The sequence below is a fragment of the Anoplolepis gracilipes genome, chromosome 9, assembly GCF_047496725.1.
Source record: "Anoplolepis gracilipes chromosome 9, ASM4749672v1, whole genome shotgun sequence".
Lineage (NCBI taxonomy): Eukaryota > Metazoa > Arthropoda > Insecta > Hymenoptera > Formicidae > Anoplolepis > Anoplolepis gracilipes.
The window spans coordinates 7235226-7261176 of record NC_132978.1 but is presented as its reverse complement, the minus strand read 5'-3'; the positions used below and the strand labels follow the sequence as shown (position 1 = coordinate 7261176).

The following is a 25951-nucleotide window of genomic DNA, read 5'->3' as shown; positions in this document are numbered from 1 at the left end:
CAGTCATTCGGATGCACACGGTCAGCGGTCACTCTAACTATGTTTACACTTACTAACACACTTCTATAGTTTTGTGTGTTATGTTTCGGCATATAATAAACAGTTTAACTTCAATTACAGGATTCATTTTGATAAGAGTTAAGTCAACATTTAGTTTATATATGATAAACTTAAAATTCGAGAGATTAATGTTTGCATTTATTTAATTAATATTTGTAAAACTGGAATTTCTGATGTAAATTTTCATAATTTTTTGTAGTCTGTACCATAATCGTCCTCTTTATATTATATCAAATTGATTTTAAATTTTCTTTCGAAAATGAGAAAATTTGATCAAACTTATCAACTTTAATCAGACACAAGAGAAAATTATACGCCAATTGTCGTTCTATAAGAGAACTGATCCTTTTCTCTCTCTCCCTCTTTTTTTTTTGCAACTAAAAGATCCGAACACAAATTTCCATAAAGCCATAATTTTTTTTAACAACCTGGCAACTGCGTTTACCATACCGAGTACCAACGAGTAATCCTTCGATCCCGCTCGCCCTTTTATCTCGAATTTTTCTCGCGGTCGCATACTCGGCTGTTGCGGTAGCGAAATTTGATTGCCGTCGTTACAGTTCACACATGCACTTTGCGCATACATGAATATTCCGCGCGCTGTTAACAACGGTATTCCACGCTCTGCTGAGTTCTAGGATGCCACAAAAGAACGGAAACCACCTCCACTATATCGATCGTCATGAATAGTATTCGGCAGAAGCCCCTACTTTACCGAATAAGTCTGCATAATAGGTAGCATAATCGCTATTTCGCTAGTACGACTCGAACGTTTATGCAAAACTTGCCGACAGATATAAAGCTTGAATTAGACGGAACGAGAGAGAGAGAGAGAAAGAGAGAGAGAGAGATTATATCGAAATCGAAATATTATACTATGATTCTAAAGAACAATATGCGATTTAAAGTTTTTTTCACTATTAATTCTACTCTTCTTCTGCAAAAAATGTATGAAAAAATTTTTATGAAATTGACGTTATTTTTTATTTTACAGTGAACTTTGTAACTAAAATTAATAAAGTCGCAAATAATGATAATGATATGATGAAATTTAATTAACAACAGATTTGTATTACTAATAGCTAAATGGTATAAGCAATAACGCATCTGACAAAATATCGAGATTGCTAAGAGATTAAAGAAAAATTAACTGCAGCAATCGTCGAACGATGGAGTTCTTTGGACAATCATTAAACAGCTAGCATGAGAATAAGTTGAGAATCCCGTTTCGTCTGATTTGAACTGCCGATAAAGAGTATCGTCGTGTGCGGTACGGTTTAAAGTTGAATTAACTCACGGCCAAAAGATTCCTGTGTACCTGCGAACAAAGCTACCGTGCGGTATTAAGCCATTAAACCGTAACGAGAGTTGATTAAGTGTGCCGACCGAGAGATCGGACAAAAAAAAAAAAAATATACCCGCGTGCGATATGTAGGAGGGCGGCATGAGAGTCTGCGGGCAACGCGGCGGGAAAGGAAAGTCAGAAGGGTATCGCTGAGCTTTCCCGTACTACGTCGGCCTAATGAAAATTTACGGATCCTCCATCGGCGCGATAAAGTCCACCGCGTCATTACCATTGCCTCGCGGCTCGTTACGGCGTTTATTTAGCCGCGACTCTTTTCCCGAGACCGAAAAGAACGACGTGCGTTCGTGCACCGAACGTTTAAACTCGGGTTTAATCTAACGAGAGTTTACGACGACAGGGAAATAAAGTTCGCGTAGAGATTGTGCGATGGATCAGAGCTATTACATGGCAATTTGATATGACAAACGCGTGTAAGCGTAAACTATCAAATTATCTTGTCGCGAAAGAGAAATTATTGAGAGATTAATGCTTGCATTTGTTTGTAGCTTATAAGTAATCCTCTTACAATATTTAAAAAAAAAAAATGTATGATTGAAAAATAACAATGATTAACAGAATTCGAAGACAAATCAAAGAACGACAATGCACATGTGTTGGATTTCCGAAAGAACTGGGTGTTGGAGAATTATGATATTTTCGAGAGAATTATTCCAAGTACGCATCCACGGGCGTGTTTCCATACAGGATGCGATATTCGAGCGATATATATATATATATATATATATATATATATATATATATATATATATAGATATATTTGAAGCGTCAGAGGGACGAGGTGGAAGGAGAGGAGCAACGATAAATCCGGCTCGCCGAATAAATATTCCGAATCGAGACTCGGTCGAGCGTGCGGAATCTGCGCGCTCGCGAAATTATTTTCACGCGCGCCAAACCGGACTTTAATTTGCGATAGTGACTGCCACAAGCTCAAAGGGATGCCGACGCTCTCCTCTCCCTCTTCTACACGACCTGCTCGATTTAATTAACGTTCGTTGTATATAGCCGGACGCGGGACGCACGTTGTGTAGTGAGACATGCTCATCCTTTCGTGTGCATGATGATTACGAAATAACCCTCGAGAATGTGCATATGAATACATGTGTGAATCTGCATAAATATAACGAAAATTATGTGCAAACAAAAATGACATTTTTATAATAACATTACGCAACAAAATTTCTTTAAAGCCGAATAATTCTTTAATTGTCAATCCAATCACTTTCGCTCATTAGGTATCTCCATAACTTTTAAAATACTAAAACCGAAGCGAGGCTAGAATTATTAGAAATATAAAAGGACAACTCCGATCTCCTCTGCTATTCAACTAATGGATGATATTACCGACTGTCTATAACTTATGTCTTGTTGCCTGTCAGTAACCGGCAATTCGTGTACAGAGGGAGACGAGACAGGGAGGAAACGAATAACGGCGAGGTGAGAGGCGGAGAAAAGAGACTGCAAAGAGAAACACGAAGGGGTAACGGGAACGAAGTGAGGTTAATGGAGTGGAAACAAATTTAAAAACCACCCTGTGTGGAAAGTATTCTCCCCTTGCGGTTGTGTAGAGCTCGCCAGCAGCCCGCGGATATGCACGCCCGCAGGTAACTGTGATGCAAGTTACTGTGAGGTAACTACGTATTTACGAACCTGTGTATACGGGAGAAACAAACAAGCCGGGCGTTTCGTATACACATAGACTTCCGCTTTCTCACTGCCCGAGGAACACCGTATCGCCTTGTCTTAGTTCCGCCACGCAAACAATCTTCCGGCGCGAACGTTACTGCGCGATAACGACAACGACGACGACGAGGACGACGAGGACGACGAGGACGACGACGACGACGACGCGGCATCGCGTCATTGTCGCCCGAGAAAATTGCATTCGTAAGTATTATCGTGCGCACACGCGACGTGTTTTCGGAGATAGATCGTAATAAAGCACCGGCGTGTCGAGACGCCAACCGGAAATCCGACGACGGTTCCGAAGAATGACAGCAAACGTGTAGCATCAACAACGTGCAGAAAAATTGCATTGCGCATTTGTTGCACAGTACGCGTCGGACAGGTTTTCGTTTGCAACTTTTATCATGGAACAATTTCATGACGGAAATAAATCTAGATAATGACAGATATCTTGTATGCTGACTGTAATAATCCAAGCTAACAATTTGTATATTTTTACGTCGGATTATAAATAAAAAAAACTTATACACACCAATTTTTTTTTAAAACATAGAATATACAAACGACTTTAAAGATCCGTATAAAATATTTATTCTCTTTCATATAGAAAATTTATTTCACCTCAAACTTCTCTGAATTCTTTTTTAAATATTACATGACTTTCAGCAAAAGCTGCTATATAAATCAGAGGTAGAATGCTTTACAGCTTCATTATAATGTAATTCCAATATAGATTCTCACATTCCGCGAATATTCAGTTCCAAGGAGAATCCACCGAATAATCACAGAAAAAACAGTAAAAACGCACTCTCCGTTCGCTAAAAATGTACAAACGACGCGATCAAAATTCGTTTCCAACGGCTGCCGAGCCGAAGAAATTCTCAGTCGATAAAAGAAAGATAGAGAAAGAAAGAGAAAAGAATCATTACAGAGGAGAAGAGGATTTGCCATTGTGCGTTTTATTCTTCCGCGAGGAAACAAATGGGAGACAGTAGGCGAGCCCCTCGCAAAGGGATGCGAAGAAAAAACGAATAAATAATCGTCGATCAGTATAACAAAAGAAGTAGGTGCATCGCGCGCACGATATCGATGCATTCTCGCATACGAGGTTTAATATAAAACGATTTTATGAGACGAATAAAAAAACCATTAATCGCCTCCGATTGGACCATCGCGAGGGTAGGCAGATGATGTATAGAGCTTAACGTACAATAAAGGACTCTCGCGGGAGAGCCGGCGATAGGTCATGGCTTACCGTCGTTGCTTCTATCATTATTGCGATACCATTTGTCGTTCTGAGAGCGATCGATAGCCCAGCAAAATATGTATTTTAACGATCTCGAAAGAAGATCCGAGGAATAACGTATCATGTAGGGAATGTTATATCGACGACGACCACGCTTAACTCTAGGCTTTTCTTTTCTCAATGTGTGATATAGAGCAATTTATGTATATATAATATAAATTTATATATAAATTTATATATAATTATTAAATTTTATTTATATATACATAATATTTAAATTTAAAATTTAGAATATATAAAATTTATATATAAAAAAAAGACTTCTTATAAATTGAGATGTGTAGATTATTCTTAAAACGATAAGATTATATTTCTAAAAATATTATAGATATTTGTTTAGATAATCAATTTCTTTCAGATAATTATACGTTTTAAATAATCAAAGAACTTTGGTTTAACTTTTGTTTGAAGATTGTAATAGCAGCATATAAAATTCGTTCTATTTCTGATATTTAAAATATTTACAATAGATCTTTTTTATCTAAGATTACCTTCCACATTAATATGTATAAGTTAAACATCATATCTGAGACAGACCCGCATCAAAGAATGGCAATGTTTTATCGACGTGATAAAACGCAGGCTTGGTCGCATACGGAGAAGACCCCTCCGAAAAAAAGGATGATCGCTGACCAGACGGATTGAAGTCAAGGGAATGATATCGTGAAACCTGGCAGGCACGACCGAGAAACACGTTACGCGCCAAAATGGACAGGAGTTGGAGGAACACGACGGTTGTTTTGACGGAGGTTATTTTCCGGACGGGCGATCTCGCCGACTCAGTGTACTTCGGGGAGACACTACCCTGTCGTTTAAGAAGACGTTACGCCGGCTCTTACGTAGGGTGCGCGGATCATACGGTGGAACATACGTTCCACCATACGTTTATTAGACAAATATGTCCGGTCTTATCCCTCGATTACCGTTTTGGATAAAATACTCGGCGCCACCATTTGTGCTTGCCATATGTTATAGTGGCTTGCAGCAAAGTTATTTTAAGCTTAAGATCAATGATAGCCAAACTATATTTTTATCGTAGAATATAATAGAAGATATATCTCATGCATGATTACGATCCTTTATTTCAACACGTTAAATAATGCGGATTTAAATGCTATCGCATCTACAATTTAATATAAGAAATATCAATTAATGAATTATTAAGTATCATATTGATTTGTTTAATTTTAAATCAAAATTTTCGTCTGACAACGAAAATACTTCACGCGTGTTCCAATTCTTTGAATCCAGAATTCTCCTACAAACAGACCGCAATATAGGTTGTAACTCGAAATAAGAATCGGGTGGGTGGACTAGCGCTTGACTGATCGTGAAAATGACGAAAGAGAAAATAGCACGTGTTCTCCTTGAGTACGATGATGTAATGACAGGTCGCGATATAAGTGGAAGAGAGCGGAATACGATATAAACAAATCTACGCACTTGTTCCCGTTAAGAAAGTTGTCTCGTCGATGAACTTTACGTCGTTACGTCATAATCACTTCATCATTCGGTGTTTTGTAAGTACAAGTTTTACTCACTGATATACGTCGGTCTGCTTTCTTATAACAACACGCGATATTCCAATTCAATGCGCCCGATGATATCATGTAAGGTCTATTAGGTAGACATTATTAACGCGTCACTGTTTCCCCTGAGTGGATTCGACGTTGCGTGCAATTCTGTTTACTTTTGGGTTACGCAACATTGTCCTAATGTCAACGGCATATATATATTCCCCTCAACTTTGTATGTTCATAAAAGATCTCAAACTTCAAAGACGAAGCACTTATCTTTTTTGAGAATAAAGCAAGAATGTTCAAACAGAGATGTATATGTATATGAGAAGAAATCTACGTAACCATCGTGAAACAAATATTGCAATATATTTTTTTCAGGCTATTAACATTTTCTTTGTGATTTGTCTTGCTAAAATTCTTGAACTTAACAATATGTAATTTATAATTAAAGGAGTTTATATATATTTTACAGAAATATTTATCTGTAAATAAAATATTTTATTTATCTCGATGCAAAGTTATATCTTGTAATTCCAGTGACATAAAAAAAAGAATCATTAAAAGGTTAATAAGTTAATATTGTTTTAAAATAAATATCAATTTATGTTTTTAATATTTTGATATTACATTGATATAATAAAGTTATTATGAAAAATACGGTCGGCTTTTTTCATTCCTCGTGATTAAAAGTAAAATTTTTACGTACCACGTCAAGTTATTTGTATCTCACGCACGTATTTTCTTAAATTTTCACTTTCTATTTTTCTCTTTATCTTTCTGCAGTTAATGACGCGCAACAGCTGTCGATAATCGTTGGAATGACCACCCTTGTGATGTCCGCGTAAATATACAGATAGTTAAAATCTCGCCGGCAAGTTAAATGAGTGCGCGGCTGCGGACATCGCTTTTAACTCGCGTGACGACGATGCTCACAACAACTTGAGAATATTACATACCTAAGTTCCGCGGAGGAGACGTCGCTATACTGTAAATGCCGCGGGGAACGATCGTTAAGTATACGAGGAATAAAGTCGACAGGCGGAAAATGCGACATTTAATTCAACGGATAATCTTGCTGAAATATCTTCCTTTTTGTTAATTCTGGAATAACCTGTAACCTGCTGGCTACAGTAACAACAACAACTTGCAATATTTAAAAGTAGTAGACAAATATTTGGAATTGCGTTTTAGCAAGTCTAACCTACGTGTTCCGCATTTTCCGACGGAAAGAGAGACGCATCTCGCCGTGTTCACTCGCCTCTCGATTTCTTCAAGAGGTTCCGCTTCGCGCGTTTCGCTTCACCGATGTTCGCGTCCGTATTACATTCACCGTCCTTCTCTAGCGCGCAACGTCGGCCAACAAAGTCGTCGGCATTAGCCAGGTGCGTCTGTTCCGGACGAGAGATAAATCCCAGCGTTCCGGATTCGCGACGTCGAGAAATAGTCCGCGTGTAGAAATAGTCTCTCTTTCTCTTCTTTCTCTCTAGGAAAACGACATCGGTAGCGTCGTCGGCGCAGTTCATTGCACGGACCTTCTGGCTCCTCCCGCGGAGTTCGACGTACGGGAATAATATAGAGGCGACGAGGGAGATTCGCCCTCTCCCGAATGAATCTTTTGCACCTGGGTCTGTCCCCTGAGACCCCCAGTCGATTGCGCGGGAAAGAGGGAATCGACGGCAATCTATCCGACTGCCTTGTCCCGCGTTCCGAATAATTTACAAGTCCATTATATATATATATATATATATGTAGGTATATCGGATTTTTTTCTTCTACTCTCGAACAATTGTTTTCTCAATTTTTAGAATGCATGGATCATCCCTTTCTTGTCGTTTCTTCTCTACCGCAAAATCTAGGTTTATTTTATTTCCGTGTGTCTTTACGATACCAAATTTTTGTAATAATTTTCGAAAAAAAAAAAAAAAACGTTTATTTATGATATTTAATGTGACATTTAAAAATACTTCGATTGTGCATATAATTTTCTTTATAAAAATTTTAAATTTAAAAATCATATTAAAAAAGATTAATCGCGATTTTGTTTGTTTTAAATTCCTCGAATATATAACGTCAGCGTGTAGTCAATTCGTGAAACTCGATCGGCGTTGAAAAAAGGAGGTCGAGAAGAACGACGTGGCACGTCAGGCAGTGTCGTGTCACGTCACTTCATGTTACGCTTCGTCACGTCACTTCAGAAAATACAACACAGCGATTCTCTCGTTCGCGGAGAGAGATATTTAGAAGTGTGTGAAGTTGGTACTTCTATATGTTACAATACCGTAATTATTTTAAGAGTTTTAAATTATTCAGAACAAAACAAAGTTCTTGATAATTTTAAAATTAGTTCTGTCCATTATAACTGAAACAAGACTTTGTAAGGGAAATGCCAACTTCACGATTTTTGACATATCAATATTAAATAATTCTGAATATAATTCTGAGGTTTTTTCGAGTATAGATACAAAGTTCTTAACTTTTATGGTTTTTTCCTGCAGAAAAAACGTGGAAAACATGTTAGTTATTTTCGGATTATCACGAAAAAATTGCTAACAATATATTTCGATTTCGATTTCATATTCGTTGGCACGTAATTGATTACAGTTTTGTAAATCGATATGTTACTAAATAAAATTACTAATTACTATTAAATTAAAAGAGAAATAGCAGTGATCGATATTTAAACGGTACATCAATGTGCGATTCAAGAAAGCTTCGTCGAATGTTTCTCTTTAATGAACATCTTACCAATGATGCCTGATTCTCTTACATATTTACATATCTGTTCAATCATTGAATCATCGCATACGATCACGTGAATGTCGTGAATATAAATAAATTATTGGCACATTTATGCATCCGTAGTATTGTAAAAAATGCATAAATAGAATTTAGTTTTACTCATAAAATGCAGATTACTAAAAATTATTATTCTTAATTTTTTATTTTTGACAAATCTTTTAAGCACAGTTTAAATAGCGATGTCATATTTTTAAAAATATTCTTTATAGTTAAAAATAAACGATTCGCATGTGTTAATATATCTGTTTTGAAAACTTAATTTGCACGTAAGTGAAAAGCGTAAGCAACAAGATTATGTTCGTGAAATTTATTAGCCGCCTGTGAATAAACACATTCATGAACAATTTTGAAGAGTAGAAAAGATCCACTTTTCTCCGGATTCTACAGGGATTTTGTGCAACTGGCAACTGTTTAAGGGGATAAGGAAGCGTTATCGAAAAAGAGAAAGAGAGAGAGAGAGAGAGAGAGAAATGAGAAAAAAAGACGCGTGTAGGGAGAGAAAGCTCGGACTCATTTAAATGTACGATACCCTTCGTCTCTTATCACATTATGGTAAATACAGGGTGCACTTTTCTTTCTCTGTCGGTTCTGCGGGGAAAAGGGAATAAAACGAGAAGAGAACGGCTGCACCGCTGATTGCAAATTGACTTCGCTACCGAAATAATACTGACGAGCACGTGTGCACTTGCAATTCTTATTGCGCGAAGTTCGTTACGGCTTTCCTTTGCTTCTGTCTTTCTTTGCGCAAATATACGCACGCATCGCATATTTTATCTAGTTCATGCATGTGTGCAGTTAACGGGCTGCGGGGTATCCAGGATGATTTACTTCCCAATTTATTGGTGAGAGCTCTATCATTTCGTTGCGCCACTCGTTTTCATGATCTCTCTTCTTTTCTCTCTTTCTCTTTCTATTTATTGAGAGAGAAATGTAAATTGGCCCCGATAAAATTGCTTCATCAACGATTGCCGTGCGTTTGATTATCAAAATATTATTCGTCCACTTCGAGATACGAAAAATATTGTATGTAATACTCGTTAACAATCGGCGGTATCATTGAAAAGCCTTCGTCTTTCATAGACGATTTATGTAAGATCGATATTCTCTGAAAAGTTCAATTTGGACATTGCCTCGAGAGCTCGACCAGAGAATTCTTAATATATACGTCGATCACTTGCATAACTTTTGTAAATTGAATTTCGCGAAAAATATTCTCTCTTCAAATAAAAATCATTTTTAATACTTAATCGATATATTTCATCATTTTAATTTTTATATTAAAAATAAATAATTTACGCAACTTTTGACAAATTGCGAATGTTCGAGTATATGTATCCAAATGTTATTTAAAGAGATACTAAATTTCACATGCATTTTTACAATAAGGAAACAAAGTTGATAAAATAACCGATAGCTACCATCACTAACTTTGCGGAGAAACATCGTCGCATTGTTCATTTTAGGGCGTGTCTAGTGCTCGTTCTGAATCTGAATCTGAATCTGAATCTGAATACGTTTCACGGTCGCTCGAGCTCGAAAATTGGCACCATGAGTCCTGCGAAATCCAACGGCGCGTAGGTGTCGGAGAACATTAAAAGGCGCTTTCAGCCCCTGCGCGCGACGCGAACTAACGAGCTACCCGTTCGCGGGGAGAAAGGGCGTCCGGCTGGAGACTGGCATCGCACAGCCTCGGAAATTGTGTCGCTGCATCGATGCGAAAATGTTTAATCGACAATCACGGCTCGATTGTCGTCCGTCCTACGTAACCGCCTTAATTGCGGCGCGTTAATTATAACGGTATGATTATTGGACCGTGAACGTGATTACCGGAGCGCGTGTCTGCGATGATTAAGTCGTCTTTGTGAGGGTGAGCCGGATCGAAATTGCCTTATTGTTAGATTTAAAATCCTAATATTAGAGCTGACAAAAATATTAAAAGTATACGAAATGAGTCAATTTATAGTCTAGTCTACTGCAGTATAGTGTAATAATGGATTGATTTGCCTTCGGAGTTAAGTATTCGTTAATAAATTCTAAATTAAACTTTGACGAAAATTAAAGACATTTACAGTAGTTCGGTAATGCTTTGTGTGCCCGTATTGAGTGTTTTTTATTTGATCGATGTTTTACCTTGGATTAATAAATATAGTGTCCAAAAATATATAATAATTTAGCGTAAGAAAAAAATTATTTGTATATATGTTTATATATGTTGTAGCGAACAAAATTAATGTGAAAGAAGTAATATTATAGGTTCGACATGAAAAAGAATGTTAACGATATGAAAGCACTTAGACTATAAAGCGTAAATTAAGATAATATTAAACTCATCTAACGATAAATGAATCATTCTCAACCATGTAAAAGAGACACGATATACTTCATTGAACACAAATTGCTATTGAATCGTATAAAATAAAATATCTATTCTTATATCATTTTCATATTTTTGTGGCTTGATACTGAATATTTACTTTAGAATCTTCAGTATTTTACAAAAAGAAAATGCTCTTTCTCTAAAGAAACTTTACTTCCTGCTATTAAATTTCGATCAATATTAATTAAATTGGAATTTTATTAACAAATTGTTAAAATAAATAATTAAATTTAAAAAAGGTATAACTTGATTATAATTAATTATAAATTATATAGAAATATAGTGCATAGAAATTTAACCATATGTATTGTATATAAAAGAGACATTTTTAAATATATACACATATATATATATATATATAAAATTTCTATATTACAAAAACATTAAACAGCAATCATAGATGCCATATTCATTTAACATCTTCTTAATTTACGCTTTATAGTTGACCTTAAGTGCTTCGTCCAAGCGCTGTATAATTACTATGGAAGCTTTTAATGGTTGAATTAAGTATTACGACACGGAAGTTCACTCGAAGGAAATGTCTTTATATTATAGCCCATTCTCCGGAAGTTTTCATATTTTGCTCGCGGGAAAAAGACCAGAAATGCATATATTTTATTCAAATCGATTAAGTATTTTTCCTATACATTTTTATATTCACAGATAAAATTATAGAGAGGAAAGCGTAATTGTTTCATAATGATTACAAAAATTTTCTCTTAAAATTAATTGTGTTTATTAAAAATTTTGTAGAAATAATATTATTCTTAAAATTAATTTTATTTAATTAAATAAAATATAATTTTCTTTACTTTTAATTTATATGTATGTTGATATTACCAGCATATCGAAAATTCCTTGCTAGTTGCGTAATAAGGAAAATGTTACTTAGATTTTACCGATACCAGAATAGAAGTTTAATCCGGAAACGTAATGTTTCCATGAAATGGGCCTCGCCGATTAGCCCGCGAGTGGCTGAACGTGCGCCGTTAAAACGTGGCGAGAATAGCCGAATAAAAATGTCTGGGTAGCAATTTGGAACAGTCGCGGGAGGTGAGTATCTCGCGGCATCTCAAAGGTTAGTATTACAGAGTCGAAAGTGGAATCAACTCATATTAGCCGCGCGTGCTCGTTTCACGAATATATTTTTATACGATCACAAATGCCAGGATCACGAAAATGATTGCTACCACCTTCTTTTTACTGCTATTCAACATTGAAATTTGCTAGTCCTTTCGGAAACAAAATCAGAGGAATAATAATTGACGAGTACACGATAAATAAGAAGAGTGATTAAGATTAAGAAGCTATCGAGAATACTTGTGATATTTCAAAAAAAAATTAAAAAAAAAAAGCTATTCTTGTGTATCACAGAAAAAAATATGACACGTATGATTAATTATTTTTACTCATACCAATCGACGTGGCTTGATTGATTGAACGCTATAATAATAATACTCAGCAAAAGTATTATTTTATTTAATCTTGTAGTTTTTATCGTAATTACTTAATTAATTGTTTTGGTCTCTCCTTCACACGCCGTAATTATATTCCGCGTGCTTGTGTAATGTATACGTGTTCGCTGTTTTCTATGATAATGTTCCGATTCGAAATGAAATAATCGCATCGTCGTTGATTCGCGCGGGAATACCTAATTACGTATTTCGACGCACCATTTCGCTGATGACGGATGCTCCATTTCGCATTGATATGCAGCGGAGAAGTAAATTGATCGAGACAGACCACGACGAGAGGGCGCGTAACGGCTGAAATTCGACCACGGACCATCTCCTGTTCCGGGTTTCTCCATGACATCCGCAGTTTCTATTATGCGCACCGACATTGCCGCATTCGCAACGCGTTCCGCATCGCGGAGGGAAGTATACATCATGACGGTTGAGTCCATCGTGACAGGGAATATGGCACAATTTAACCGAAACGTATCACTGTGAATTTTTATTAGCCCTAAGGGAGAGGGTGAAGCGATGTTATGATAATTTTATTAAATATAAAATAATAAAGTAGCTGGGCCAGTTTAATAGACATATTTCAGTGTAATATAAACATATATTTTTATCATATTTTATTCCTAGTTCTATTTTTTTTTCTTTAATCTCATCAAATGTTTGATAAAGACGTTAAAAAAAGTGTGAAAAATATACATTTAATGAAACAAAAATTAATATTTTCGTGTTTGATATTATTTGTATTTTAAAAATTTACAAATTTCACGATATAAATTCATTAATTATCACTTTTTCAAAACTTATTAAAGCAATATAAAAGCCAATCAAAATATTATTACAATATAAGAGAATTACAGTTTAATATTTCTCATGCTACAGATAGCTTTGTTTTTACCTTAGCAATCGAGTCAATCAAATGACTAGACAAAGACAGGAACATCGCAAATTACACTGCATTCCACGCCATACGTACAGCGCGAAACGGCGCTGAAAAATGTTGAAATACACGCGACTTGAGCGTTGCTTTTGCTACCAGCAAAGGGGCAAACGGAATTGGATGCGAAGTAGTTCTAACCCATGGAGAAAAGGGTGTCGGGGGAGAAAACGGAGACTTTGATATTCTCGCTTTTTGTTCTTTTCTTCAGAGCATGCGCGAGAAACCACTTCTCTAGTTTCGAGCGGCTGGAATCGTATGCGTTTATTAGGATATGAGAATACACAATGTAAATGTATAACTGGAACATATACGTAATACGCTCAATACGTGATGTAATTCTCTTAATTGAAAAAATCTAAACGTCATCTTTGTATTATCAGGTTATATCTATAATTAAACCTTTATCTTGATTGCGGAAAATGTGCTGCAATTATATACTCTTCTAATCTTATTTATTATAATAAAGAAAACAAACTTGGAGTTCGTTTTGAAATCTACGCTTTTATATATATTTAGTTAATAATATTAAAAATATAAAAAAATATTAATAATATAAAAAAAATTTCGCATATAAAATCTGTGATCAACATCGAATTGATGTTTTCTTAGTAATAATTTAATTTGATTAATTTTATTCGCGCAAGTATTATGTGAAATTAATTAATAAAATATTTGTAAAAATTAATGGAAAAAACTGTTAAAATTCCATCATACTTTATGTGACTATAGAGAAACAAATACGGTAATTCACCTGTCCTGTGCGATTCTGTAAATAAGATACAGAGCGATACGAACTACGAGAGAATTAAAAAAAAAAAAACAGTGCAACAAGGAAATAAATTATTACGGGGATGAGGAGGTTAAATGCGCAAGTTGACCCGGAAGAGATAGAAATCACTTTGGACGATACGTCGTTGGCGTTTGGAGGGAACGTTCAATGCGAAAATCGATGCGGCGGGAGAGCCGCACGATTTAGACTGATATCGGTGCAGAGGATAATATATGGTAAAGCCCAACGAAGTACGAGCACGCATAAACGATAAGCCCACCCTACTCCTATCTGACTGTTTGCATCGGGTGCATGCGTGTCGTCTCTGTCGTACGTTTGCGAATCACGCGTACGCGGTATGTAACGCGATTTACATACCAATTAAATTCTCTCTCTCTCTCTTGCTCCTTTTTATTCGCTTCTCAAAACAAGAATAAACTTTCCGCGAAATATCGCGCGCGATTATATAATGAATATAAACCTTTACATCACAACATAAGACAGGTAAATTCTACGAATTAATAGTAGTAAAGATTCTGAAAAAAAAAAAAAAAAAAAAAAAAAAATATTTTTATCGAGATACATTATTGATAAAATACTATTTTTTAAACAAACGTGAAAATGCGCAAATTTTTGCATAAATATTTTTTCATTTATTATATTGATTTGTAGTATCTATGTAATTTAAGTACAAACTCGTCTGTAAATATGATGTTCTACGTTTGCTCGTTAGTCATGGAAACCGCAGCGAAAATTCCCTTTCCATTTATTATCTTGGAGCGATCGGCTCCGCCGTAACCTGCGTGCGAATATTATGCAAACGCGAACTAAGTATTCCTATTCGAGAGGTTTTCCAAGGGACTCTTTACAGGTGGTAATACTATGCCAGACGATCCCCGAGGCTCGTTCATGTATCATTCATGCGTCGGCCTCCGCAGAGGGTTACTCAGCCCGACGAAATGTGTAGATGTCCGCGGGTATATAGATACTTCATGACTATTCGTTTTATTACAGACTTTTAAATTATTTATTCGTCGCGATCCACAGTCAAAGTTTATATATAGTTATAATTATAACTCTAATTTATAATTTGAGATTTTCAGTCTGTCAACTTTCAACTAGCAATTATATATTATAAATGCGTGATTCAAAGATCCTACAGTTAATATCTTATTTATCTTCGAATGTTTACACGAAGCAATTTTTAATCAAGTAATTTTAAAAAGTAATTATGACATGTGAGTAACATCTAATATTAATCAAATAAAAATTAATTAAGAGAGAAAGATGAGATGTTATAATCGATATTAAGGTAGATTTTTACATATCCAGTAAAGAATTACAAATTACATGACCAATGAACATAAACGAAAGAAACACAATGTCGCATCCATCATTTTTTCCATGTTCATCAGCATGTTAAAGTGCGACAAGCGCGTTAACCATCTGATTGATCGTCGTCGTCGGTCTGTTGCTAACGCGAAATGCACGCCTCGACGAGTCAAGGCAATCCATTGCCTCGATTCATCGTGGCACAGAAATGCCGTATAAGAAAGTAAGAGAAGGTTTACGAGAATTCAGCTATATATATATATACACACAGAAAAGTATCGATAGTATTTCGGTCACGTATAGAGACGGGTGAACGCCACGCTGGTAGGCCGTGACACTGGATAATAGAGTACATATCGCATTATGTACACGTACTAGCTCTGTGGCATTATATACCTTTAACACTCCCGTGAGAATTATTATCGCATTCGAAAGTTTCCATTCGGGGATCATCCGGCCATAAAGGTCGCTCGCAATGAGCACGCGAATTGCCACCATTCTTGTAGCAACGATGCAGTTGGAATATGTGAGTCTGCTGAGACGAAACTTGATTTTCTACAGTACGAAAAGTACGGTATTCACCAGGAGCATTTGTGACTTTGAACCGCAAGCTATGTTTACAAGATACACATTAAAAATTGAAAAAAAAAATATATATTTTCCGAGAAGAAACATATATTTTTATTAAGTGATAATCGTTTTCAAATTTGAAACAAACTTGCGACTTTTATCGTATTGTTTAATAGTGGCACGCTTATGTCTTTGTCTTTGATTTCATTCTGGTTTCTTTTAATACTAATTTAAAATTAATTTAATATTTTTTCGCCTCTCAAATTCTCTTAGTTTCTCTTTCGCGATTTTGCATTATTCTCAATCCTAGGATAAGAGGGACAGGCTTTTATTAGCTCAATTTTTAATTGTCATTGCATGATCGACGGCCGATTGAATTGTTTCGATTGGTTATCGATCACCTGCGATGCAATTTACGTTTTCTTCTCTTGGTTTTACGTCTCTTCGCGAGAAACTTACTCCGACTCTAACCCCAATAATTTATGGGAGTACCGCCGTCTCTAGGGGGGAATTAAATATGTCCGGGAACCGAAATCCGTTTCGGAACAGCATCGTACGCGCGGCAACTTCTCGATAAGCCGATGGCCGTTTTAACTTTTCTTTAACTGAGAGATTGAATTCTAACTTGCCCCTATTCTCTTTTCTACCGCTATCACTTTATTTTTTGTTTTGTTTCTTCTATTACTTCTTTATTCAGGGTATTCTATAATCAATATTATATAAAACTCTGAATAACCGAAATTATAGATATCTCTATTAATATTATTATATCTTAATATTAAATTTTAAAAGATTGTTAATACCGCGTATTAGCAACATGATAACTATAACAGGATGTCTATTAATCTTGTAAAAAAAAGTTCCCTGAAAATTCCCTCATTTTCCATTTTTGTTCAAAATTTTAAGGAAAAAGAATATTTTCAAAGGCTTTAACCCTTAAGGCTTAAATTTAAAATAAATTCTATTATGTGTGTTTTCTAATGTTTTTCATTTATACAAAAGAAACAAGAGGCTCTTAAGTGTTAAATGCTAGATTTGTAAATGTACTAAAAAACTGAGTAACTGTCATAAAATAAACATTTTTCACTCCCGATTTCGATACATATTACGTTTATTGATACACAAAAAGTCTACGTCGGACCGGTATCTTTTCGCTTACGTGTCGCACAAAATAACACTCATCGCGTACAGTGCGTTGTATATACATGTATAAAAAATTCAAAGTATACTTCTTCGCGAATTAATAGATATGTACAATAAAACGACCTTCTTAAAATTCGACACTCGACATTCGTACGTGATGTTCATTCTTCTCCTCCCCACTCTGCCGAAATTCGAATCACCGACAAATTCATAATCCTTGGATAGGTCAGTTGTATGAAGGCATCTTTTATTATTATTTAATACTTAATGTTTAAATATATATAATATATTTTAAATACATATATTTGTAATTATACATTAATGCTAAATAATTATAAAATCACATTATTATACAATTTTATTTATTTCAAGATAAATATAAAAATTTAGAAAAAAGTAATAAAAAAGGAATATTAATTTCTTTCTAACATAAAAAATATCTGAAAGAAACGTAAGAAGTTTGAAGTTTATCTGACAATGTGTTTATGATTTTAATATACAAATTTGCATTGGTAAACAGACACCGTAATAATGTTACATATTTAATTATCAGTTTATTCAAAATATCGAAAATTAAAAATTACAAAAAAAAAAAAAAAAGGAATTTAATAAAGATTTTTTAACATACGCAAGAAAAACTTTACATTTTTATGTGCTGAAAGAAATTGTGCGACTTCCGAGATATCCTGTATATATGACTCTCTTTCTTTCTTTTTTTCTCTCTACGTTTTTTTATTCGTGCAATTCCTGCAACTTTCGAGGAAAGGTATACATTGTTATCCCGCTACTCAGCAAAATTCCCTTGAAAATCACGGTGAATCGCGGATTTAAGTCACCGAGAGCAAGAGCGAAGAGAAAAGGAAATGATCGGTTGAAGCAATAGAATGACTTCCCCTTCAACTATCTTTAGCTAGTTTATCTGCGTCTAGATAACTTTACTGCATCCATACAAATGTTTATTTTGGTCGAATGATGCTTGATATGTGATATATAGAAGTATGGAAACAATATATTTTTGCATTGTTTAATCGATTTAACGCGCCTCCATCATATTCTCATCTTTATTAATAGCGCATTAATTATTTTTTTCTATTATGGAAATTACATGTGCGACCAAGAAGCGAATTAATGTTATTAATAATAAATATTAGTCATCAAATGCTAAACATGCATATAAATATTTTGTTATGGTAAATATTTCATACTTTACAATGAATATTAGCATTATTATAGCGTTTATGTAACATGAGTTGTAACCTCATCCCACGTGAGTGACATATTCATTGATTAATATTAATATGTCATTATTAATTATACGATGACTGTACGACGATTAATGCATCGCGAATGGAACAAATGGCATTATTGCTGTTTGTACTTTGGTCTAGACGATTGTAATTAATTTATTTTGACTATTCTGAAACGTGACTAGCTCCACCCGATGAATTATCGAAGTTATAATTATTGCTTCCTCTGATAATCCGCATGCTCTCACGATTTATTAGCATCGTCATTAAATTACTTATACAAAGTCGTTAAACAAAACGCTCGTATTTCACGACGATGAAACAACAACGTCACCGTCGCTTTCGTGTCGCATTTAACTGCAACATATAATTTGCGGCAATTATAACAGGGAGACCGGATATACGGCAGGTATACACATCTGTGTGTGTGTGTGTGTGTGTGTGTGTGTGTGCGTGTGTGAACGCATGCTGAATGCGTATGTGAAAGGCACACGCCAATTATTTTATGACTACTCAACGAAATATCAAAAAGGATAAAAATCGTAGCGATGGAGAGAATCGACAGAATCGAGTTGGAGAAGCTAACATATAAAGAAAAAAGTAGCAGCTAAGAGAGGAATAGTCAGCATATACACACATATGAGGCGCACGTATATATAAAAGTATAATTGCTCGAAACTGCAGACGGTCGACGGAAGAGGAAGGAAAACTTTCCCGATCCATGCTGGTCTCACATTGAAAGAGGGTTTCTTTTCCCGAGTTTTTCAGAATTTCATTGCCCGTTCTCTCCATTGTCCGAACTGCCAACAATGGCGCGCGCTGCAATTCGAGAAGGATTTCTTACATTACCGGTCCACCTACGTATGTATCCGCAGCATCCCTCATGAATCCGGATGCTACGAAAGAATTCGTGCTTTTTCAGTCTGTCCTATCGTTCGCAGGCACGCACGCCAACGTATCGCGTATACGCTGACGCATAATTTAATGCGTTATCGATTGACTATCGCTTGGATATGTTATAACCGTGACGTATAATCGAAAACGACGGAAAAATGAAAATTACGTGAAAAAGCTACCTTCAAAGAATATATTAAAACTGTTTTATTTCTGTTATTTATAAAATTAGTCTACAGTGAGAAAGATTGAATTAACGGACGAAATTAGAAAAGTGAACTTACAATGAGAATTATATGGAAGTAAAAATAAGCTATTACAAGATGAAATTTTTCACTGATATTAGTTTATTGTTACATTAGACACGATAGAATACAATGAAAAAGTTTACGTGAGTTATTGAATGGCTATTGGAAGAGAGACGGCACATCGTTTCTCGAATCAATGCGATACTAGTGATCAATGATTTTCTCTTGAACGTTTCACTTCCATCTAAAATGGGTGAAGTGTTTTGTAAGAAGAAAGTTATATTTTCGGTTCTTGATAACGCGAAAGGAGGTCAAGCACAGATGCTCGTGACGCAAAGTATGTTTTACTGGCGATAGTGTTTAACAGCCTTCCATGTTTCGTGTAAGCAATGGAAGCAGCAACTCAAGAAGGATAATATTCTTTCACTGATAAACAAGCAGCAACAACGATTGCGCTTGAATAAATGAAAGAGTGAACGTTTGTTTAATAAAATGAAATATGGCACGATTTTAATAAAATATATTGTTTGCGTTTTCTTTCTCTCTCAATATAATTAGACTTTTTAATAATTATAATGAATAATTTGTTGCGATTTTGTATTTTCAAACTTTGAAACGAGGTAGTATTAATTAATTTTAAAAATAAAAGAAGACAACAGGAAATAAAATGATATGTACATATACAATTCTTTTCCTATCATTTTTTTGAAGCATTGTTTCTGCATTTTTTCGGAAAGATTAATACAATATATTAAAACAGTTAAGGACAGAAATACATTTTATTGCAATATTGTGTTTGATAGTATTGGAAAGCGTGCACAGAGAATTCGCTCAAATTTCTTCGGTTCATTTTGATTCTTACAAAGATATGATTACGAAAAATAATAAATTTCGCGGTTTGATTTGATCCTGTGCAAATGGAATTCCGAGAACTTTGTCTTCAAATTTCCATCGATTATGCTAAGTACAATGCTAAAGAAAAAGAGATCCGAAACTCTATTAAGGATGAAGCTTTCGAATCGTATTAAAATATCTTTCTACCGCTCGTTTCCGAGTGCGCCGCGTAATCTCGGGGTACATTACGACACTCGTGGATTAAAAGGAGAAAAAGTCTTTAGCCGGGCATTAATCAGTGCGAGCTGTCAGACTTTTCGCGGCTTGAGCGGAGCCGATTTATTTCATGCCAGTGTGCGACCAATAAAGATGCAATTAAAAGGTGGATAATGTGTTATACTGCTACTGTCGGCGACGTGTGTGAAACGGAACAAAGGGAAGAGAGAGCAGGAGAGGAGAATTAACCCAGTTACGGAAAATAATACCGGCTAGGAGGCATCTATTCTCGCGAGCTCTGTTCTCGTCGGACAACGTTCGGCTCGGAATTGTCCACGTGTTTCCATCTCGCTACCCGCCGTCTAATAAAGGTCGCACATTCCCTCCCTCTCTCCTTTCCTTAGCCTAGTCTCGTGCTCGTGTTCTTTCGGGAGTGGCTATTAAAATCGCAGAGAATCAAGTCGAATCGAGCCGCGCGATGACAAAGCTACTTAATGAGTCGTTAAATTAACCCTTTGAGTCACGAATTTTTCTTATTGTCAATATTTTATCAAATTTGGTATATAAAGATTTTTGGGGTCGCTGATTACGAATCCGTTGTCAGATTTTCAGAATTCAACATGACGGATCCAATATGGCAGACGAACCATATTTTACTTCCGCCATATTGGATCCTTATATTAAATTTTTTTCCCTTTAGAGTCTGATTCTGCGATCTAAAAAAAACCTTCAGAGAAAAAATTTATAAAAGAATACAATTGTTACTTTCAATTTCAAACAGAAAATATTGTTTTTTATATATTTTTTATCAAAAAAGGAGGATTTAACAAAAAACAACACGGTGGAAAATTCTAAAAAAATTCTGAAAAATACTTTAGAGTGTACTAAGATTATAAAAAAATTGCCGTATTTATTGTCATAATAGATTACTAGAAAATGCATTTTTTCGTAAAAAAAAAGTATTAATTTTGATTGTTTGTTTATATATAGTATTTTTGCAATTAACAATTAATGACTGTTCATATTTTTTTTACACTTATTGATGTTCTACAGACTCTGTAGAAACAAAAAATCCGGTATTTGTTGATTAAAAAAGTAGTAAACCATAAAACAAAAAAAAAACTACGAAAAAATAGGTGGGTCTCTGTGGTTAAATGTCTTGCAAACAGTGTGTATATAATTAAAAAAATCTTATTGTTAGTTACGGAAGCATACACAATGGCTAAAATCTTTTGTGTGATAATAAAATATTAATTAGAAACGCACGTTTCTTTAATATTGGTAAACGTATCTTGATGTTTAATTAAATTGTTATTTAATTAATAAATTTGAATATCTCACAGATATTTAAAAATGGACGAATGAATTATTTATTATAATCGTATTACAATATGGAATAAAATATTTAATTCTTTATTGATCGATTAATCCTGGTCGAATAATTGTTGCCAATTGTCAAGAATCGAATCCATCAAAAGAGAATAATGAAATCGCGCAATAATCGGTGATTTGCATCGTGCAAATGGCGATCGTGCGGGGATGCGTGCACGCGACGCAGGGGTAATATTACGTGCCCTCTCGGTCGGAGTACGTTTTCCGCGGGCTATTGTGCGGTATCGATTACCGATGTCCGTCGTATTTAGTCGATTGAGGCCCGCAGTTTCCTCGATGAACAGGTGCACTATTTTCTGTTCATTGCTCGTCTTATCGCACGCTCAACGTCGTTCTAACCATATGTTCTGCCAGAACTCGTTCCTTTTTCCCTTCTTATCCCATTCCCCTTTCTCTCTCTCTCTCTCTCTCTCTCTCTCTCTCTCTCTCTCTCTCTTTCCCGATGAAGACAGGTTCGAATTGTTTGCATTGTACGAATCCTCCCGATGATATTAGCCATTATATTAAACTCATGCGGAACCGAGAGTCGAAAGATAGTGGAACGAGAGAACTCCAGCACCGGCAGCTGGGCTAGAGATATACTTCCGTCCGCGTCCCGTTAACTTCTTCTCTTTCTATTTCCCGTATTCCCCGAAGCACTCTCTCCCGTTATTTCTGCTCATCTCGGATAAGTTCCATACACACCCTGCGAAGAGCGAGACCGGGTGGTAATAATATGCCGACGACGTCGCCGGATGTTTACCGAAGTCAAGTTAGTTCATTTAATTTTTTGCAATCAGGATTGATTCTTATTGTCTTTGACGTCGAGAACGCGGAAATAGTTCTTCGATCGTTGGTTATAAATCCGAATTGGAATTTTCTTATAATATACAGCAATGTTTATTTTAGATTCTAGAAATATATGCGCTCGCGAGTTTACTCAAGTTTCGTGCATTTTCGACATGAACCTTCGGATGCATTATGTGACATATATTTGATACAGTTTCGATTCCATTGTCATGCGAAAAGAAAATAGCAAGATATTCGTTTTTTTTATTTTCTCTCTCTCTCTCTCTCTCTCTCTCTCTCTTCTATTACAAAAACAATTTTTCCACATTTTTAGAATATCTCTCGTCTTTTCCTGATTCTGCATGTTACTGTTTTAATTTTTTAATTTTTAAAAATTTCTCATACGTTAATCTCAAGGAAAAAAAGACAAGAATCAATATTCGGAAGAAGGTCGATACAAAAACATATTTAATAAACAGTTCTGGCAATTGATAAGAAATCGAAAAAGGAATCATTATTTTTATTATATCTTCATTAAAATATCCTATACAATTTATAATTAATAAAGAAAGAAGATAAAAGGAGAGTTAAACTCAACATCAAACCGCTACTATTGGGTACGAAATAAGAAATAGATCTTTAAAAAAATCATTTTTGCTTACCGTTGTATATCAGAAAAACTTTCATTTTATCCGAGAGGGAGAGAGAGAGAGAAATTCTATTTCATGACATTCCTGATTTCGTAGTTCTGTTAAGTGATGTTAATGATCGGAATTCTTTTAAAATCCTTATTAAAGAATTCTAAAACTTTTGAAAAGGAAGCTGGAACTCTAATCTAATCCAGAACTACGAAATTTTTATGTCGGAATACTTTTCACTCCCTACACAATGTTTCCGAAAATGCGAAAAAAAACATTAGAGATGTATATCCCGCGCAAAACACATGATGTATTGATAACCTGCGCCACGTTATTCTCTGCTGGTTACACCCATTTTTTGTCTTGTATTCTCTTATTTTTATTAATAAGCGTATATATACACGCATGTGTCGGATTATGCCTGTGATAACCAGAGTCTAGATTTCATTATCATAAAGTCTCCTCTCTGCATCTGCATACCGATGCGGAGATTGTGTCGTTTACAGGCTAATGCGGCCACAAAGACTAATCATAATGAAGCACGCGAACGTGAGCATTTTTTACAGCATTTCTTTTTGAGAAAAAATGTACCTCAATGATATCATCGACGAATGCAAAACAACAAAGAAACCTTACGTATTTTCGGTCAAGATTGCTCACTTGGCGCACTTGCTACAAAATCACAATGTTGCAATTCTGTCAGAGTTATAGTCTTCTAATTTTGTTCAACTCATAATGTTGCAATTTTACAACTGAAGTTATAGGCCGTGGTTTGTCGGAGTTAAATAAAACCTCGCCAAAATAACAATGTTGTAATTTTAACTCAGACAGAACCTAGGCGGTCCGACAGTAGGTCGCCATAAGTCTGTCAAAATTGTAACATTAACAACAGAGCCAAGTGCCATAATATTACATCAGGACTAACTCATGTAAACACGTGCTTCCATCATATGTGAATTAGTCCAACACCGCAAAGATGCAGCATTGTCCGATAAGGAAGTCGAAACACGTGACGGATCTAAATCGTAGTCGCGGGCGCACGACGAGTAGAAAATGATCGTGATTGTGAAAATATCACTTGAAAAGATATAATATGCGGAACGTATAGCCAGCATATCGAATTTCGTCCAGATTTAAGGTTTAATTGAGCTTCCGCATTGAAATTGCACCGCGGCTAATATAGCACGTGACAGTCGGTATCATTAAAACGTTCCGTCGTTTAAGCTCGACAAAATTATGACGAGACATAACGATTTATAATATTCGTGAATTCATTTTGATCATCTTTGATAATCACACGAATTAGTCCTAGATTAACAATAAAATAAAAAATTGAATTGTAAAATTAAGTTGCATAATTACTTTATTATAATTCTATTTGTTTTCGCGCGCGATTTCAACATAATTAACGACATAATTAATAATTCTATAGTTATTTGTCTCAATGTGTAAACATTTTTCAGCATAAAAGAATAATCGTAACAGTAACATCTGATTTCTATTTATGTAAGACTTTAGCTGCATTATATAAATATAGATGTTTTTCAATTCTTAATAATATTATTACATTACACGCGTTTTGATTCCGAAGGCAGGCTATAAACAAAATTGAAGTCAAGAAAGCGAGAATTTGTTTAGTACGATAACTTCTTTATTTATTGCAGCATTTGCGAAGAGCCAGCTAGACCATAATGCGGTTTTCGCATTAAAATCGCTTCCGAGCTGGCATAACATGTGACAGCACGGTAGTAAAACATTTCGCGGTATCGCGCTTAAACTCGGCGAGGCGCGGCGCGGCGCGCTATGTAATTTCGCATTAATTCGTGGGTACATCGCGATAGGAATAATTTTATCGGCTATACAGATGCAGCTATACATATACTAGCAAAATAGATAACGTCTGTGAATTTGTAATATCATTAATCATAACTTTATATATGTATTCAAGATCTTTAATATGTAACTAGTATTGATGCCTTTTCATAAACCATCTTTCAAGAAATTCTACTCTAAAGTATATTAAAATTATGTGTTAATAATTAATTGAATGTGATATAGAAGTTGATATAAAATAAACAATAAAACGGTATGTCAAGTTTCTCACATAAGAATTATTTAATAATTTAGATGGAATATAGCACAACTAGAGACATGTCATCCAAACACTTGCGTCTGTTCTCAAACTCGGTCATAGTAATTGCAATTGGTGACTTGACTTTTTGTTAGAGGTAACCGACAAGTGACAATGCGACAATGTATCTTGGCATTCAAAGAAGATATTTGGCAACAGCATTGAATACCAATGGTAGATTACAACTGTTTCTTTATACATAGACTTTGTCAGCAGTATCCTGTTTTTTAGCGTAAACTCAATCAGAATTAGAAT

At 35.2% G+C, this 25951-nt stretch overlaps 1 protein-coding gene and 1 long non-coding RNA gene across 9 annotated transcripts in view; both read right to left on the bottom strand.

The window, feature by feature from the left end:
* Window positions 1-25951, bottom strand: part of LOC140669440 (uncharacterized) — a 388002-nt gene that overhangs the window by 158619 nt on the left and 203432 nt on the right. The window lies entirely within an intron of this gene.
* The window catches only part of LOC140669446 (uncharacterized), an 82513-nt gene that overhangs the window by 15679 nt on the left and 40883 nt on the right, over window positions 1-25951 (bottom strand). Inside the window, exon 2 of the long non-coding RNA XR_012047342.1 lies at window positions 1-25951. This exon is cut by the window's left edge and continues 15679 nt beyond it; it is cut by the window's right edge and continues 20621 nt beyond it. This is a non-coding gene — a long non-coding RNA (uncharacterized lncRNA).